This window comes from Scyliorhinus torazame, chromosome 20, assembly GCF_047496885.1.
Source record: "Scyliorhinus torazame isolate Kashiwa2021f chromosome 20, sScyTor2.1, whole genome shotgun sequence".
NCBI classification, from domain to species: Eukaryota; Metazoa; Chordata; class Chondrichthyes; order Carcharhiniformes; family Scyliorhinidae; genus Scyliorhinus; species Scyliorhinus torazame.
Window position 1 is genome coordinate 130,271,684 of NC_092726.1, and position 19,648 is coordinate 130,291,331.

General features: G+C 51.5%; 3 non-coding genes and 2 pseudogenes across 3 annotated transcripts; all 5 read right to left on the minus strand.

The window, feature by feature from the left end:
• Nucleotides 1–1,971: 1,971 nt before the first annotated feature.
• LOC140397642 (U2 spliceosomal RNA) lies at nt 1,972–2,162 on the minus strand. Its single transcript, XR_011937075.1, has one exon. It is a non-coding gene; the product is annotated as a U2 spliceosomal RNA (small nuclear RNA).
• Nucleotides 2,163–2,948: 786 nt separating this feature from the next.
• Nucleotides 2,949–3,128, minus strand: LOC140397355 (U2 spliceosomal RNA; annotated as a pseudogene).
• Nucleotides 3,129–9,384: 6,256 nt separating this feature from the next.
• Nucleotides 9,385–9,572, minus strand: LOC140397363 (U2 spliceosomal RNA). The gene has a single exon (XR_011936831.1). It is a non-coding gene; the product is annotated as a U2 spliceosomal RNA (small nuclear RNA).
• A 6,116-nt stretch (nt 9,573–15,688) lies between these two features.
• LOC140397335 (U2 spliceosomal RNA) lies at nt 15,689–15,869 on the minus strand (annotated as a pseudogene).
• Nucleotides 15,870–17,448: 1,579 nt separating this feature from the next.
• Nucleotides 17,449–17,639, minus strand: LOC140397814 (U2 spliceosomal RNA). Its single transcript, XR_011937241.1, has one exon. It is a non-coding gene; the product is annotated as a U2 spliceosomal RNA (small nuclear RNA).
• Between the last annotated feature and the right edge of the window lie 2,009 nt (nt 17,640–19,648).

The window sequence follows — 19,648 nt, forward strand, 5'->3', positions numbered from 1 at the left end:
TTTCCTCTTCCGTTTGTCCCTGTTCACTGCTTCCCAGGGGCCTTTATACTTCGTCCCATCCTCTTCCATTGAGTATTCCTCGTCAGATGAGGCTGGGGTTGAGTTGTCCGGTCGTGCTGGGGCCTCTTCTTTTTATTGGGGGCCCTTCTGTTACTTTTCCGCATTCTGTACCGTGGTGTCTTTTTCGGTGGAGGGTGTATGAACCTCTTCTGTGGTCGGCTTTTTAACTCCGCTGCTGATGGTCTGTGCATATGTCGCCCCGCGTTTCGGGCAGGCCCTGTAAAGATGGCTGACCTCCCCACACAGGTTGCAGCACTTGTCTTCTTTGCAGTCCTTAGTCGTGTGTCCCTCCTGCCTGCAGTTTTTGCAGAAGGTCACGCTGCAGTTTGCGGCAACATGCCCGTTTTGCCACAGGTGTGGCATACTCGTGGCAGTCCCACGTAGTAGAGGTAGCCACGATTTCCTCCAATGGCGAAACTGGAGGGGGGATGCAGGATGGTTCCGTTGCCGTCTGTTCTCAGAGTCACCTTGATCTGGTGCTCATTTGTCCAGATGCCGAAGGTGTCTTTCACTTGCACGCTGTCACTTTTCAGCTTAGCGTACCTGGCGAGGAACGTGAGCACACCAGACACGGGGACGTGGGGGTTGTACGTGTGCAGTGTAACAACCCGAGTTTGCTGCGACGGTATCGTAAACAGAGGCTCCGCAGTCATGATCGACAGGGGACGCTGGTTACCTTTTTCCTTGAAGACGTTCAAGAATCCGATGCACGCTGCGACGCTCATGAAGGTGACATCAAAATATCCACTGTTGGGGAAGTTTTGCAAGCAGAAGATCTCTGTTGCTTTGAACCCATAACACTCGAGCAGCACCCGCTTCACGAAGAGTTTCCGGTCCAAAGGTGACTCTCCTTCCGTTTTCTTCACTGTGACTTGGACAGTGTTTCGCAGTCCCCAGCCTGGTGGTTGGGATGCAGCTGCATCCATAGCTCGAACGTTGGGTCTTAACTGTCTCGTAGTTGGCTTAGGGCAGCATGTAGATCCACCAATAGCAGCCGAGCTCCAAACGTTTCCTCTTTGACGACTTCAATCCCTCCGAGTTCTCCAGTCCACGATCGACATCGAAATCCTCAGGTTCCCTCGATTAAATGAGACTACACTTGATCTTAGCCAAAATGCCGAGCAGCGACAGCCCAGAATTTCCGGCTATGACTCTTGTCCTCCTCGTCCACCGACATTCAGGTGCACCTTGCTGTGCTCGACTGAGCTTTGGAACTTTTAGTCTACGGTCACTTTTGGTCAAGAGACCTCCAGCTTGGCCGAGCACGGTGGAGTCTGTGCATGCAGAACCAGTAAAACAGGGTGACATCGTCTGGCACGCCTTCCACTGTCATCACCAGAAGAAATGGAGACGCTGTGAAGGCCCAGTGACACCCAACGCAGGGAGTCGAAGAAACCTCCAGCTTTGCCGAACAAAGGGCAATCCGTGCAAGCAGAAAGTACTGGCGGAATCCAACAGGGGGCAATGTCTAGTCCCACTGAGCTCCACCCTGGCGTGTTGGTCGTGGAGTCAGGAGAGCGAAATGAGACGCCGTGAAGGTACACCTACATCCAAATCAGGATGCCATTCAGTCTGTCGCCACACTTCCCCGTTGTGCAGGATGAAGGGATGTGGTACCTGAAGTGAGGAGAAGGCAAGTCGCCATCCTGGGGTGAGAGCGAGTGGCCTGTAAAAAGCAGCAGGAAATCTGTGTGGCATATCAGCTGAAAACGGAGCCTGGCAGCTACAAGTCCGCGAGTCATTCGGCTCGCAAGATTAGTGCACAAAGCGCCCGCCAGCAGAAAAGCTAGCAATGCTTTGGAGCCTGAAAGGCCATAAATTGGTCAGGATGAGACAACTGGACAAGAGAGAAAAGGGGAAACCAGGTTTTGCGCCATTTTCTGCTTTTATACTTCTTGCTCCCCAAAGCGGGCTGAAGGCACCATTCCTGGAAGCATTGCAAGACCAGGTTGATGCGTGGAGCGGAAGGAGCAAGCCCCTGATCCATCTCCGAGTCCCAAAAATTAATTTAATATTCGGTCCCCAGATAGAGGACATATCAGATATTAAACTGATAAGAACAGATTCTACACTTGATCTGAGCCAAAAAGCCGAGAAGCGTTAGCCCATATTTTCCGGCTATGGCTCTTGTCCTCCTCGTCCACCGAGATTCAGGTGCACCTTGCTGCGCTCGACTGTGGTTTGGAACTTTTAGTCTACGGTCACTGTTGGTCAAGAGACCTCCAGCTTGGCCGAGCACGGTGGAGTCTGTGCATGCAGAAATAGTAAAACACAACTGGGTGACATCGTCTGGCGCGCCTTCCACTGTCGTCACAGGAATAAATGGAGACGCTGTGAAGGACCAGTGACACCCAACGGAGGGAGTCGAAGAAACCTCCAGCTTTGCCGAACAAAGGGCAATCCGTGCAAGCAGCAAGTACTGGCGGAATCCAACAGGGGGCAATGTCTAGTTTCCCTGAGCTCCACCCTGGCGTGTTGGTCGTGGAGTCAGGAGAGCGAAAAGAGACGCCGTGAAGGTATGCCTACATCCAAATCAGGTTGCAGTTCAGTCTGTGGCCACACGTCCCTGTTGTGCAGGATGAAGGGCTGTGGTACCTGAAGTGAGGAGAAGGCAAGTCGGCATCCGACGGTGAGGGTGAGTGGCCTGTAAAAAGCAGCAGGAAATCTGTGTGGCATATCAGCTGAAAACGGAGCCTGGCTGCCGTAAGTCCGCGAACATTCGGCTCGCAACATTAGTGCACGAAGCGCCCGCCAGCAGAAAAGGTAGCAATGCTTTGGAGCCTGAAAGGCCATAAATTGGTCAGGATGAGACAACTGGACAAGAGAGAAAACGGGAAGCCAGGTTTTGCGCAATATTCAGCTTTTCTACTTTTTGCTCCCCGAAGCGGGGTGAAGGCACCATTCCTGGAAGCATTGCAAGACCAGTCGATGCGTGGAGCGGAAGGAGCAAGCCCCTGAACCATCTCCGATCCCAAAAATCAATTTAATATTCAGTCCTCAGCTCGAGGACATATCAGATATTAAACTGATAAGAACAGATTTTTTTTTTTTTTTTTTCAAAAAAATATACTTTATTCATAAAAATTTATCATGAGCATTACAGAAACATTTCAAATTGTCTTGACTGTTCATTTCCGGCAGGGTTACATGTTGCCTTGACTTTCTTTCATTCAATTTTGATATTATCATACACATATCACTCTTTACATTACAATTCCTTCTTAAATATTTACAGTGCCATGTTTGTCTTTGTACATTGGAGTGTTGGTTGCCCAGACCGAGGGGGTTTACACTGTTACCTGATCTTCGGTGAACATTTGCTGGAAAAACCTTAAACAGTGGTCTTTCCCCATTGCGCCTTGGCGGCAGCTGCCCCAAGCTTGAGTGCGTCCCTCAGCACGTAGTCCTGGACCTTGGAATGTGCCAGTCTGCAACACTCGGTCGAGGACAATTCTTTGCACTGGAAGATCAGCAAGTTTCGGGCAGACCAAAGAGCGTCTTTTACCGAGTTGATGACCTTCCAGCAGCAGTTGATATTTGTCTCGGTGTGTGTCCCTGGAAACAGTCCGTAGAGCACAGAGTCCTGTGTCACAGATCTGTTCGGGATAAACCTTGGCAAATACCATTGCATCTCTCTCCAGACCTTCTTTGCAAAGGCACATTCCACAAGGAGGTGTGTGACCGTCTCATTTCCCCCACAGCCACTCCGAGGGCAGCGTGCATTGGCGCAGAGCCTTCGGGTGTGCATGAAGAATCTGACAGTGAGGCCCTTTCTCACCACCAGCCAAGCTAGGTCTTGGTGCTTGTTTGAAAGTTCTGGTGATGAGGCGTTCTGCCAGATGACTCTGGCAGTCTGCTCAGGGAACCATCCAACGTCCTCCACGGTCTCCTTTTCCCTGAGGGCCTCGAGGACATTACGTGCTGACCACTGCTTCATTGCCTTGTGGTCAAAGGTGTTTTCCTTCAAAAACGTTTCCACGAAGGACAGGTGGTACGGTACGGTCCAACTACTTGGAGCGTTCCGCGGCAATGAGGCCAGGACCATCCTTCATAACACCGGGGACAGGTAGAACCTCAGTATGTAGTGACACTTGGTGTTTGCATACTGGGGGTCCACGCACAGCTTGATGCAGCTGGACACAAAGGTGGCCAACAGGATGAGGGAGGCGTTGGGTACATTCCGTCCTCCCTTCTCCAGAGGTTTGTACATGGTGTCCCTTTGGACACGGTCCATCTTGGATCGCTAGATAAATTTGAAGATGGCCCGGGTGACTGCTGTGGCGTAGCATCGGGTTATGGGCCAGACCTGCGCCATGTACAGTAGCACCGAGAGTACCTCACACCTGATGACCAGGGTTTTGCCCGCAATGGAGAGGGAGCGCTGCTCCCACCAGCCCAGTTTCTGTCTTACCTTTCCTATGCGCTCCTCCCAGTTTTTGGTGCACGCCCCAGCAGCTCCGAACCATATCCCCAGCACCTTCAGGTAATCTGACCTGACAGTGAAGGGGACAAAGGACGGGTCGGCCCAGTTCCCAAAGAACATGGCCTCGCTCTTGCCCCGGTTTACCTTGGCTCCCGAGGCCCGTTCAAACTGGTCGCAGGTGGTCAAGAGCCTGCGTACAGACGCAGGATCCGAGGAGAAGACGGCAACGTCGTCCATGTACAGGGAGGCCTTGACTTGAATGCCTCCACTGCCTGGGATCGACACTCCTCTTATACCCGGATCCCTCCTGATGGACTCGGCAAAAGGTTCTATGCAGCACACAAAAAGGGTAGAGGAGAGAGGCAGCCCTGCCTGACTCCGGATTTGATCTGGAACTTTTCTGATTCCCACCCATTGATTGAGACTGCTCTATAGATGTTTGTGTAGAGCAGCTTGATCCAATTGCGAATTCCCTCCCCAAACCCCATTTTGGAGAGCACACCCATCATGTAGGTGTGCGATATTCTGTCAAAAGCCTTCTCCTGGTCAAGGCTGATGAGGCAAGTGTCCACCCCCTGTCCTGCACGTAGGCATTCGTATCCCTGAGTAGCGCGAGGCTATCAGAGATCTTCCTGCCGGGTACAGCACAGGTCTGGTCGGGGTGGATCACCGACTCCAGAGCAGACCTGACCCGATTGGCGATGACCTTGGCTAGAATTTTGTAGTCCACATTCAACAGTGAAATGGGTCGCCAATTTCGAATTTCTTCCCTTTCCCCCTTCTGCTTGTCGATGAGGGTGATGATGCCTTTCCTCATGGACTCTGACATGCTGCCTTCCAGAAGCATACTCGCGTACACTTCCAGCAGGTCTGGGCCCATCCAGTCCCACAGAGCCGAATACAACTCAACCGGTAAGCCGTCGCTTCCGGGAGTTTTACTCGTCTCGAAGGACTTGGCGGCCTTTGTCAGCTCATCCAGAGATAGTGGTTTGTCCAGGTTTTCCAGCTCGCTGTCGCCTATGACATCCGTGATAGTCGACAGGAAGGTCTGGGAAACAGTGCTATCTGTTGGCTTCAGGTCATACATTCCGGCATTAAAGGATTGGCTGATCCTCAGGATGTCAGAATGCGATGACTTTGCAGAGCCATCTTCTTCCTTCAGGCTGCTGATCACAGAGGTCTCTCTGTGCACCTTTTGGAAGAAGAAGCATGAGCACTTTACGTCCTGCTCCACGGAGCGGACTCTGGAACGGAAGATGACCTTGGAGGCCTCCGAGGTGTAGAGCGAGGCTTGCTGGCTCTTCACCTCTTGGAGAGCCTTCTTGACATCCACCCCCATCGACTGCAGCTGGAGCATATTCTGCATACTTTTCTGGAGCCTGGACATGACCCCTCGTCTCTCTCTCACCTTTTGAACGCCCTTGAGGATGAAAAACCTCTTGATATTCCCCTTGATTGCTTCCCACCAGAGATGTGGGGCCTCAAAGAGGGGTTTCACGGTCCTCCAACCTTTGTAATCCCTCCTGAGTTCCTTGAGGTTCTCAGGGGTCAGCAGTTTTACATTTAGCTTCCATGTCCCCCTGCCTACCCCCTGGTCTTCCTGCAGTTGGCAGTCGGCCAGTAGGAGGTAGTGGTCAGAGAAGAACACCGGCGTTACGTCGGTGGACCTGACCTTGAAAGCTCGTGACACAAAAAAGAAGTCTATCCTGGAGCGGACGGACCCGTCTGGCCGTGACCATGAGTAATTATGCTGCGCTCCGTCTGCAGGGTTGCTGCAGACGTCGAGCAGCTTGGCGTCTCTTACCGTTTCCATCAGGAGTCTGGACGTAGCGTCTAGTTTGCTGTCGGCTCTGCTGGATCGTCCAGCCGCATCGATGATGCAGTTGAAGTCACCACCCAGGATGACCGGCTTGGAGGTGGCCAACAGCAGTGGGAGTTGCTGAAGGACTGCCAGCCGCTCACTTTTTACGGCCGGGGCGTACATATTAATAAGTCTGAGAGGGGTGTTTTTGTATTTCATCTCTGCTGCGTGGAGGTGCCCGCCCACCACCTCCTTAATGTCGGAGATGGTGAAGTTGCCTCCCCGCAGCAGAATACCCAGACTTGAGGAGCGGCAGTCATTTCCTCCTGACCAGATGGATGGCCCGTGGGACCACCTGCTTGACCAGCGCCTGTAGTGGCTGAGGTGCGGAATTCCGCACTCCTGCAGGAACAGTAGGTCAGCTTTCACATTTGCTAAATAGTTGAGTGTGGCTACACACCGCGAAGTATCTTTGATGCTTCGCACATTTGTGGATGCAATTTTTAAACCCATTATAAAAAGGTAGATTTACCAGTCTCAAGAGTCCAGAGTCTATACAGTTGGCTGTTCCAGCTGTTGGATGTTCCCCAGCATGCCGGTGGTGCTCGCAAACTTTAGCACAGGTGCAGGGCTGAGAAAACTGTTCTAGTCCGCACTGGCCCCGTGAACTTGATGCAGATGCATTGGGGGGGGGGGGGGTGGGGGGGGGGGGGTGTAGCCCTGGCGTTCGTCGTGGCAGTCAGTTGGTGTTGGGGTTGCAGGCCGGTCTTCGCCTGGGTTGGTGCTGCTTGTTACTTTCGGGGGTTAGTCTTTGACCTTGTTTTCAAAGTCCGGCGTTTGCTGGCCGTTGGTCATATTGCTGTTCCCATGAGCCAGCGGTTGATTGTCTCGGCGGGTTTTATTTTCTTCCCGGTCCGTGGTCAGGGGGGTCTGTGCCTCCCGTTCCACATTGGTGCTTTGCCTCTTTATTTGAGGCCGATACTTGTCTTGTTTTCCCTCATCGGAGGAGGTGTCGGCGCTAAGTCCGCTGGCTGAAAGGTGTCACTTTTTGCCACTCCCCCTCGGGGGGGGGGGGGGGGGTTCTTCAGTTTGTTTTTTTGTTTTTTCTTTCGTTTGTCCCTGTTCACTGTTTCCCAGGGCTCTTTTTCTTTGTCCCATCCTCTTCCTCCTCCATTGTGTGTTCCTCACCAGATGAGGCTGGGGTTGAGTTGTCCGGTCGTGCTGGGGCCTTCTCTTTTTGTTGGGGGCTCTTCTGTTGCTTTTCCGCATTCTGTGCCGTGGTGTCTTTTTCGGTGGAGGGTGTATGAACCTCCTCTCTGGTCGCCTTTTTAACTCCGCTGCTGATGATCTGTGCATATGCCGCCCCGCGTTTCGGTCAGGCCCTGTAAAGATGGCCGGCCTCCCCACACAGGTTGCAGCACTTGTCTTCTTTGCAGTCCTTAGTCATGTGTCCCTCCTGCCTGCAGTTTTTGCAGAAGGCCACCCTGCAGTTTGCAGCAACATGCCCCGTTTTGCCACAAGTGTGGCATACTCGTGGCTGTCCCACGTAGTAGAGGTAGCCACGATTCCCTCCAAGAGCGAAACTGGAGGGGGGATGCGGGATGGTTCCGTTGGTGTCCATTCTTAGAGTCACCTTGATCTGGTGCTCACTTGTCCAGATGCCGAAGGTGTCTTTCACTTGCACGCTGTCACTTTTCAGCTCAGCGTACCTGGCGAGGAAAGTGAGCACATCAGAGACGGGAAGGTGGGGGTTGTACGTGTGCAGTGTAACAACCCGGTTTTGCTGCGACGGTAGCGTAAACAGAGGCTCTGCAGTCAGGATAGACAGGGGACTCTGGTTACCTTTTTCTTTGAAGACGTTCAACAATCTGATGCACGCTGCGACGCTCATGAAGTTGACATCAAAATATCCATTGTTGGGGAAGTTTTGCAAGCAGAAGATCTCTGTTGCTTTAAACCCACAACACTCGAGCAGCATCCGCTTCACGAAGAGTTTCCGGTCCACAGGTGACTCTCCTTCCGCTTTCTTCACTGTGACTCGGACAGTGTTTCGCACTCCCCAGCCTGGTGGTCGGGATGCAGCTGCATCCATAGCTCGTACGTTGGGTCTGAACTGTATCGGCGTTAGTACTAAATCAGAGGCTTGACCAGCATGTAGATCCAACAATAGCACCCGAGCTCTAAACGTTTCCTCTTTGACGACTTCAATCCCTCCGTATTCTCCAATCCACCATCGACATCGACATCACAATCCTCAGCTTCCCGCGATAAAACGAAACTACACTTGATCTTAGCCAAAAGGCCGAGAAGCGATAGTCCACATTTCCCGGCTATGGCCCTTGTCCTCCTCGTCCACCGACATTCAGTTGCACCTTGCTGCGCTCGACTGTGCTTTGGAACTTTTAGTCTACGGTCACTGTTGGTCAAGAGACCTCCAGCTTGGCCGAGCACGGTGGAGTCTGTGCATGCAGAACCAGTAAACCATAACAGGAAGACATCGTCTGGCACGCCTTCCACTGTCGTCACCAGAAGAAATGGAGACGCTGTGAAGGCCCAGTGACATCCAACGCAGGGAGTCGAAGGAACCTCCAGCTTTGCCGAACAAAGGACACTCCGTTCAAGCAGCAAGTACTGGAGGAATCCAACAGGGGGCAATGTCTAGTCTCCCTGAGCTCCACCCTGGCGTGTTGGTCGTGGAGTCAGAAGAACGAAAAGAGACGCCGTGAAGGTACACCTACATCCAAATCAGGATGCCGTTCAGTCTGTCGCCACACTTCCCCGTTATGCAGGATGAAGGGCTGTGGTAACTGAAGTGAGGAGAAAGCAAGTCGGCACCCTGGGGTGAGGGGAAGTGGCCTGTAAAAAGAAGCAGGAAATCTGTGCGCATATCAGCTGAAAACGGAGCCTGGCTGCCGCAAGTCGGCGAGTCCATTGTCTCACAACATTAGTGCTCGAAGTGCTCGCCAGCAGAAAAGCTAGCAATGCTTTGGAGCCTGAAAGGCCTTAAATTGGTCAGGATGAGACAACTGGACAAGAGAGAAAAGGGGAAACCAGGTTTTGCGCCATTTTCTGCTTTTGTACATTTTGCTCCCCGAAGCGGGGTGAAGGCACCATTCCTGGAAGCATTGCAAGATCAGGTTGATGCGTGGAGCGGAAGGAGCAAGTTCCTGAACCATCTCCGAGTCCCAAAAATCAATTTAATTTTTGGTCCCCAGATTGAGGACATAACAGATATTAAACTGATAAGAACATATTATTTTTTATTTATTTATTTTTTCAAAAAAATATACTTTATTCATAAAAATTTATCATAAGCATTACAGAAACATTTCAAATTGTCTTGACACTACATTTCCGGCAGGGTTACATGTTGCCTTGACTTTCTTTCATTCAATTTTGATATTATCATACACATATCACTCTTTATATTACAATTCCTTCTTAAATATTTACAGTGTCATGTTTGTCTTTGTACATTGGAGTGTTGGTTGCCCAGACCGAGGGGCTTTACAATGTTACCTGGTCTTCGGTGAACATTTGCTGGAAAAACCTTACACAGTGGTCTTTCCCCATTGCACCTTGGCGGCAGCTGCCCCAAGCTTGAGTGCGTACCTCAGCACGTAGTCCTGGACCTTGGAATGTGCCAGTCTGCAACACTCGGTCGAGGACAATTCTTTGCACTGGAAGATCAGCAAGTTTCGGGCAGACCAAAGAGCGTCTTTTACCGAGTTGATGACCTTCCAGCAGCAGTTGATATTTGTCTCGGTGTGTGTCCCTGGAAACAGTCCGTAGAGCACAGAGTCCTGTGTCACAGATCTGTTTGGGATAAACCTTGACAAATACCACTGCATCTCTCTCCAGACATTCTTTGCAAAGGCACATTCCACAAGGAGGTGTGTGACCGTCTCATTTCCCCCACAGCCACTCCGAGGGCAGCGTGCATTGGCGCAGAGCTTTCGGGTGTGCGTGAAGAATCTGACAGGGAGGGCCGTTGTCACCACCAGCCAAGCTAGGTCTTGGTGATTGTTTGAAAGTTCTGGTGATGAGGCGTTCTGCCAGATGACTCTGGCAGTCTGCACAGGGAACCATCCCACGTCCTCGACCGTCTCCTTTTCCCTGAGGGCCTCGAGGACATTACGTGCTGACCACTGCTTCATTGCCTTGTGGTCAAAGGTGTTTTTCTTCAAAAACGTTTCCACGAAGGACAGGTGGTACGGTACGGCCCAACTACTTGGAGCGTTCCGCGGCAATGAGGCCAGGCCCATCCTTCACAACACCAGGTACAGGTAGAACCTCAGTATGTAGTGACACTTGGTGTTTGCATACTGGTGGTCCACGCACAGCCTGATGCAGCTGGACACAAAGGTGGCCAACAGGATGAGGGAGGCGTTGGGTACGTTCCGCCCTCCCTTCTCCAGAGGTTTGTACATGGTGTCCCTTCGGACACGGTCCATCTTGGATCGCTAGATAAATTTGAAGATGGCCCGGGTGACTGCTGTGGCGTAGGGTCGGGTTATGGGCCAGACAGTAGCACCGAGAGTACCTCACACCTGGTGACCAGGGTTTTGCCCGCAATGGAGAGGGAGCGTTGCTCCCACCAGCCCAGTTTCTGCCTTGCCTTTGCTAAGCGCTCCTCGCAGGTTATGGTGCACGCCCCAGCAGCTCCGAACCATATCCCCAGCACCTTCAGGTAATCTGACCTGACAGTGAAGGGGACAAAGGACCGGTCGGCCCAGTTCCCAAAGAACATGGCCTCGCTCTTGCCACGGTTTACCATGGCTCCCGAGGCCCGTTCAAACTGGTCGCAGGTGGTCAAGAGCCTGCGCACAGACGCACGATCCGAGCAGAAGACGGCAACGTCGTCCATGTACTGGGAGGCCTTGACTTGCATGCCTCCACTGCCTGGGATCGTCACTCCCCTTATACCCGGATCCTTCCTGATGGACTCGGCAAAAGGTTCTATGCAGCACACAAAAAGGGCAGAGGAGAGAGGGCATCCCTGCCTGACTCCGGATTTGATCTGGAACTTTTCTGATTCCCACCCATTGATTGAGACTGCGCTATAGATGTTTGTGTAGAGCAGTTTGATCCAATTGCGAATTCCCTCCCCAAACCCCATTTTGGAGAGCACGCCCATCATGTAGGTGTGCGATATTCTGTCAAAAGCCTTCTCCTGGTCAAGGCTGATGAGGCAAGTGTCCACCCTCCTGTACTGCACGTAGGCGATCGTATCCCCGAATAGCGCGAGGCTATCAGAGATCTTCCTGCCGGGTACAGCACAGGTTTGGTCAGGGTGGATCACCGACTCCAGAGCAGACCTGACCCGATTGGCGATGTCCTTAGCTAGAATTTTGTAATCCACATTCAACAGTGAAATGGGTCGCCAATTCTGAATTTCTTCCCTTTCACCCTTCTGCTGGTAGATGAGGGTGATGATGCCTTTCCTCATGGACTCTGACATGCTGCCTTCCAGAATCATACTCTCGTACACTTCCATCAGGTCTGGGCCCATCCAGTCCCACAGAGCCGAATACAACTCAACCGGTAAGCCGTCGCTTCCGGGAGTTTTACTCATCTCGAAGGACTTGGCGGTCTTTGTCAACTCGTCCAGAGTTAGTGGTTTGTCCAGGTTTTCCAGCTCGCTGTCACCTATAAACTCTGTGATAGTCAACTGCATGGTCTGGGAAACAGTGCTATCTGTTGGCTTCAGGTCATACAGTCCGGCATAAAAGGATTGGTTGATCCTCAGGATGTCAGACTGCGATGACTTTACAGAGCCATCTTCTTCCTTCAGGCTGCTGATCACAGAGGTCTCTCTGTGCACCTTTTGGAAGAAGAAGCGTGAGCACTTTTCGTCCTGCTCCACGGAGCGGTCTCTGGAACGGAAGATGACCTTGGAGGCCTCCGAGGTGTAGAGCGAGGCTTGCTGGCTCTTCACCTCTTGGAGATCCTTGACATCCACCCCCATCGACTGCAGTTGGAGCAAATTCTGCATACTTTTCTGGAGCCTGGACATGACCCCTCATCTCTCTCTCACCTTTTGCACGCCCTTGAGGATGAAAAACCTCTTGATATTCCCCTTGATTGCTTCCCACCAGAGATGTGGGGCCTCAAAGAGGGGTTTCACGGTTCTCCAACCTTTGTAATCCCTCCTGAGTTCCTCGAGGTTCTCAGGGGTCAGCAGTTTTACATTTAGCTTCCATGTCCCCCTGCCTACCCCCTGGTCTTCCTGCAGGTGGCAGTCGGCCAGTAGGAGGCAGTGGTCAGAGAAAAACACCGGCGTTACGTCGGTGGACCTGACCGTGAAAGCGTGACACAAAAAAGAAGTCTATCCTGTAGCGGACGGACCCGTCTGGCCGTGACCATGAGTATCTACGCTGCGCTCCGTCTGCAGGCTTGCTGCAGACGTCGAGCAGCTTGGCGTCTTTTACCGTTTCCATCAGGAGTCTGGACGTAGCGTCTAGATTGCTGTCGGCTCTGCTGGATCGTCCAGCCGCATCGATGATGCAGTTGAAGTCACCACCCGGGATGACCGGCTTGGAGGTGGCCAACAGCAATGGGAGTTGCTGAAGGACTGCCAGCCGCTCACTTTTTACGGCCGGGGCGTACACATTAATAAGTCTGAGAGGGGTGTTTTTGTATTTCACGTCTGTAACGAGGAGGCGCCCGCCCACCGTCGGAGATGGTGAAGTTGCATCCCCGCAGCAGAATACCCAGTCCGGAGGCGCGGCAGTCGTTTCCTCCTGAACAGATGGATGGCCCGTGGGACCACCAGCTCGACCAGCGCCTGTAGTTGCTGAGGTGCGGAATTCCGCACTCCTGCAGGAACAGTAGGTCGGCTTTCACATTTCCCAAATAGTTGAGTGTAGCTACACACCGCGAAGTATCTTTGATGCTTCGCACATTTATGGATGCAATTTTTAAACCCATTATAAAAAGGTAGATTTACCAGTCTCAGAGTCCCAAGTCGATACAGTTGGCTGTTCCAGCTGTTGGATGTTCCCCAGCATGCCGGTGGTGCTCGCAAACTGTTGCACAGTTGCAGGGCTGAGAAAACTGTTCTGGTCCGCACTGGCCCCGTGATTTTGATGCAGATGCATTGGGGGTGGGTGGGGGGCGGGGGGGGGGGGGAGGTGTAGCACTGGCGTTCGTTGTGGCAGACAGTAGGTGTTGGGGTTGCAGGCCGGTCTTCGCCTGGGTTGTTGCTGCTCGTTACTATCGGGGTTGGTCTGTGACCTTGTTTTCTTCCCGGTCGGTGGTCTGGGGGGTCTGTGCCTCCCGTTCCACGTTGGTGCTTTGCCTCTTTATTTGAGGCCGATTCTTGTCCTGTTTTCCCTCATCGGATGAGGTCTCGGCGTTAAGTGCGCTGGCTGAAAGGTGTCGCTTTTTGCCACTACCCCTCGGGGGGGGGGGGGGGGTGTCTTCAGTTTGTTTTTTTGTTTTCTCTTTCGTTTGTCCATGTTCACTGTTTCCCAGGGCTCTTTATTATTTTTCCCATCCTCTTCCTCTTCCACTGAGTGTTCCTCATCAGATGGGGCTGGGGCTGGGTTGTCAGGGCGTGCTGGGGCCTCCTCTTTTTGTTGGGGGCCCTTCTGTTGCTTTTCCGCATTCTGTGCCGTGGTGTCTTTTTCGGTGGAGGGTGTATGCACCTCCTCTCTGGTCGCCTTTTTAACTCCGCTGCTGATGATTTGAGCATATGTCGCCCTGCGTTTCGGGCAGGCCCTGTAAAGATGGCCGGCCTCCCCACACAGGTTGCAGCACTTGTCTTCCTTGCAGTCCTTAGTCATGTGTCCCTCCTGCCTGCAATTTTTGCAGAAGGTCACACTGCAGTTTGCGGCAACATGCCCGTTTTGCCACAGGTGTGGCATACTCGTGGCAGTCCCACGTAGTAGAGGTAGCCACGATTTCCATCAATGGCGAAACTGGAGGGGGGATGCAGGATGGTTCCGTTGCCGTCTGTTCTCAGAGTCACCTTGATCTGGTGCTCATTTGTCCAGATGCCGAAGGTGTCTTTCACTTGCACGCTGTCACTTTTCAGCTGAGCGTACCTGGCGAGGAACGTGAGCACAGCAGACACGGGGACGTGGGGGTTGGAAGTGTGCAGTGTAACAACCCGGCTTTGCTGCGCCGGTAGCGTAAACAGAGGCTCCGCAGTCAGGATCGACAGGGAACTCTGGTTACTTTTTTCCTTGAAGACGTTCAAGAATTTGATGCACGCTGCGACGCTCTTGAAGGTGACATAAAAAAAAAACACTGTTGGGAAGGTTTGCAAGCAGAAGATGTCTGTTGCTTTAAACCCACAACACTAGAGCAGCACCCGCTTCACGAAGTGTTTCCGGTCCAACGGTGACTCTCCTTCCGTTTTCTGCACTGTGACTCGGACAGTGTTTCGCACTACCCAGCCTGATGTACGTGATGCAGCTGCATCTATAGCTCGTACGTTGGATCTGAACTGTATCGGCGTTAGATCCACCAATAGCAGCCGAGCTCCAAACGTTTCCTGTTTGACGACTTCAATCCCTCCGAGTTCTCCAATCCACGATCGACATCGAAATCCTCAGCTTCTCTCGATCAAATGAGACTACACTTGATCTGAGCCAAAAGGCCGAGAAGCGATAACCCATATTTTCCGACTATGGCTCTTGTCCTCCTCGTCCACCGAGATTCAGGTGCACCTTGCTGCGCTCGACTGTGCTTTGGAACTTTTAGTCTAAGGTCACTGTTGGTCAAGAGACCTCCAGCATGGCCGAGCACGGTGGAGTCTCTGCATGCAGAACCTGTAAAACACAACAGGGAGACATCGTCTGGCACGTCTTCCACTGTCATCACCAGACGAAATGGAGACGCTGTAAAGGCCCAGTGACACCCAACGCAGGGAGTCGAAGAAACCTCCAGCTTTGCCGAACAAAGGGCAATCCTTGCAAGCAGAAAGTACTGGCGGAATCCAACAGGGGGCAATGTCTAGTCTCCCTGAGCTCCACCCTGGCGTGTTGGTCGTGGAGTCAGGAGAACGAAAAGAGACGCCGTGAAGGTACAGCTACATCCAAATCAGGATGCCGTTCCGTCTGTCGCATCGCTTCCCTGTTGTGCAGGATGATGGGCTGTGGTAACTGAAGTGAGGAGAAGGCAAGTCGGCATCCTGGGGTGAGAGTGAGTGGCCTGTAAGAAGCAGCAGGAAATCTGTGTGGCAGATCAGCTGAAAACGGAGTCTGGCTGCCGCAAGTCCGCGAGTCCATCGGCTCGCAACATTAGTGCACGAAGCGTCCGCCAGCAGAAAAGCTAGCAATGCTTTGGAGCCTGAAAGGCCATAAATTGGTCAGGATGAGACAACTGGACAAGAGAGAAAAGGGGAAGCCAGGTTTTGCGCCATTTTCTGCTTTTGTACTTCTTGCTCTCAAAAGCGGGGTGAAGGCACCATTCCTGGAAACATTGCAAGACCAGGTTGATGCGTGGAGCGGAAGGAGCAAGCCCCTGAACCATCTCCGAGTCCCAAAAATTAATTTAATATTCGGTCCCCAGATAGAGGACATACCAGGTATTAAACTGATAAGAAAATATTTATTTTTTTTTAATTCAAAAAAATATACTTTATTCATAAAAATTATCATAAGCATTACAGAACATTTCGAATTGTGTTGTCTGTACATTTCCGTCAGAGCTACACACTGCTTTGACTTTCTTCCATTACATTTTGATATTCTTATACACAGATCACTCTTTACATTGCAATTCTTTCTTAAATATTTACATTGTCATGTTTGTTTTATACATTGGAGTGTGAGTGGCCCAGACCAAGTGGGGTTTACACTGTTACCCGCCCCTCGGTGTATATTTGCTGGAAAAACGTTACACATTGGTCTTTCCCCCTTGCGCCTTGGCGGTAGCTGCCCCGATAAGAACAGATTTTTTTTTTTTTTCAAAAAAATATACTTTATTCATAAAAATTTATCATGAGCATTACAGAAACATTTCAAATTGTCTTGACTGTACATTTCCGGCAGGGTTACATGTTGCCTTGACTTTCTTTCATTCAATTTTGATATTGTCATACACATATCACTCTTTACATTACAATTCCTTCTTAAATATTTACAGTGCCATGTTTGTCTTTGTACATTGGAGTGTTGGTTGCCCAGACCGAGGGGGTTTACACTGTTACCCGCCCCTCGGTGTACATTTGCTGGAAAGACTTTACACAGTGGTGTTTCCCCATTGTGCCTTGGCGGCAGCAGCCCCAAGCTTGAGTGCGTCCCTCAGCACGTAGTCCTGGACCTTGGAATGTGCCAGTCTGCAACACTCGGTCGAGGACAATTCTTTGCACTGGAAGATAAGAACAGATACTATACTTGTTCTGAGCCAAAACGCCGATAAGCGATAACCCATATTTTCCGGCTATGGCTCTTGTCCTCCTCATCCACCGACATTCAGGTGCACCTTGCTGCGCTCGACTGTGCTTTGGAACTTTTAGTCCCTACGGTCACTGTTGGTCAAGAGACCTCCAGCTTGGCCGAGCACGGTGAGTTTGTGCATGCAGAATCTGTAAAACACAACAGGGAGACATCGTTTGTCACGCCGTCCCCTGTCATCACCAGAAGAAATGGAGACGCTGTGAAGGCCCAGTGACACCCAACGCAGGGAGTCGAAGAAACCTCCAGCTTTGCCGAACAAAGGGCAATCCGTGCAAGCAGCAAGTACTGGCGGAATCCAACAGGGGGCAATGTCTAGTCTCACTGAGCTCCACCCAGGCGTGTTGGTCGTGGAGTCAGGAGAACGAAAAGAGACGCAGTGAAGGTACACCTACATCCAAATCAGGATGCCGTTCCGTCTGTCGCCACACTTCCCTGTTGTGCAGGATGAAGGGCTGTGGTAGCTGAAGTGAGGAGAAGGCAAGTCGGCATCCTGGGGTGAGGGGGAGTGGCCTGTAAGAAGCAGCAGGAAATCTGTGCGCATATCAGCTGAAAACGGATCCTGGCTGCCGCAAGTCCGCGAGTCCATCGGCTCACAACATTAGTGCACGAAGCGTCCGCCAGCAGAAAAGGTAGCAATGCTTTGGAGCCTGAAAGGCCTTAAATTGGTCCGGATGAGACAACTGGACAAGGGAGAAGAGGGGCGGCCAGGTTTTGCGCCATTTTCTGCATTTGTACTTTTTGCTCCCCAAAGCGGGGGTGAAGGCACCATTCCTGGAAGCATTGCAAGACGAGATTGATGCGTGGAGCGGAAGAAGCAAGCCCCTGAACCATCTCCGAGTCCCAAAAATCAATTTAATATTCGGTCCCCAGATAGAGGACATACCAGGTATTAAACTGATAAGAACAGATACTACACTTGATCTGAACCAAAAGGCCGAGAAGCGATAGCCCATGTTTTCCGGCTATTTCCCTAGTTATCCTTTTACCCTTAATGCGCTGTTAAAACTACTTAGGACGTTCGTTCATTTTACCTGCCTGTATCCTTTCATGTACCGTTTTTGCTCTCCTAGTTTCCTTAAGTTCCCATTTCACATTGCCTCGCTGCGCCGAGGACCCGGGTTCGACCCCGGCCCCGGGTCACGAGCCGCGTGGAGTTTGCACATTCTCCCCGGTTCTGCGTGGGTCTCACCCCACAACTCAAAGATGTGGGAGGTAGGTGGATTAACCACCAGAAATTGGAAAAATAATTGACTACTCTTAATTTTAAAAACTGTGTATTTCATTGTAAAACAGAAAAGAGGCTGTCAGAGACCCCAGAAATTGTCCTACACGGTGAATCTGTGCAGTGCAGAGTCCAGGCGGCTGCAATCCGGTGTCACAGTGGTTTGCACGCTTGCCTCAGAGCGCCAGCAACCCAGGTTCAATTCCAGCCTCGGATGTATGTCCATGTGGAGTTTGCACTTTCTCTGACACGGTTTCCTCTGGGTGCTCTGTTTTCCTCCCACAGTCCAAATATGTGCAGGTCAGGTGGATTCGCCGTGCCAAATTGCCCTTTAGGTTAGATTGGGTTGCGGGAATGTGGATATGGTTGCGGTGTGGGCTTAAATAGGTTGCTCTTTCTAAGGGCTGGTGCAGAATCGTTGGGCCGAATGACCCGCCTTCCGCACTGTAGGGATTATATGATTCTATAAAGAATCGTAACCTACATTCGAGCCTGACGTGGGATTCCGAAACAATCCAAGGCGAATGGCACAGGCAGATTTGCTTCAGAATGTGCAGCTCGGGTCAGTGGGTGTGGACAGTGGTTGGGAAATCAAACACATACATGTTCGGCAGCAGGGCAGGTGCATGTGTCCGGTGGAGCACCAGGTTAGAACGGAACAGCGAAATATTGCTCCAGACTATATCTGGATGTGTTAAGCAGAGTGCACTGGGGACACGCAGATCTCGTACAGCTCAGCTTGAAATGTTTTCATGAACAATAGAGACAAAAATGACACAGAAAAGTCAGTCCAAAGTATATCTGGACTTAGTGCACTGATGTGTGAACAGAAGTGTGGATAGGAAGGAGAATTGTCCTTCTGAAGTTCACCAGCTTCTTCAATATAGAACAGTCGGCTGGATAGGAAAACAATGATTCTTCCTGAGTATTGCTGGATTTGGTGTTGTGGAAAGTCCAGTGGATTGGGACACTAACTAAGGTGGGATTTATGCAGTAGAGCAATTAGGGTCAGAGGATCTATCCATTTCTATCTTTAAAAAAAAATCTTAATGACGTTGAAGACGTGTTTAAATTCCCCCTAACCTCCTGCAGCTCCAGAAAGACGAATCCCAGCTTCTACACACAACTGGGTTGTAGGACAGCCACATCCAACGTCACAGGGATGTGTGGGGCGGGCGGGACCATGAGGATCGTGAGCTCACCACTGCGCTATCCTTCTCTCAGTTTTACTGGTGCTTCCAGTCCCATTTTCAGTCTGCCTCACAACTGGCGTGTCCCGTCCATCGATGAACAGTTTCATCCCTCAGCTGAGGGCTTGTAGGTGAATAACCCCTGGTAGAGGGTCTCAAATGCCTCGTAGACATTGTTTAGCTCTGCCACTGGATTCGGTCTGCTGCTTCTAATCTGAGCAATTACCCCCGTGGCTGCCTGCTTTCTCAGCTGGTGAACCAGCAGTGGCTGGCTTTATCTCCGTGTTCGTAAAGGGCCTCCCGTGCCTGGCCGAGTTGCTGCACTGCTTCCCTCGTGGAGAGCAGGTCAAAGTCCATTTGTAGCTTTTTCCTCTCCGCCAGGAGTTCTTTGGGCGAGTCCTCAGAGTATCGCCCGTCTACCTCCAGTATGGAGTCCACAACTGTCGCCTAGCCGCCCTCTCTACCTTGTGTCTAGGTGCGTTCTAGGCAATGATATCACCCCTGATCACAGCATTCTAGTTATTAATAATAAAGTCATCTGTG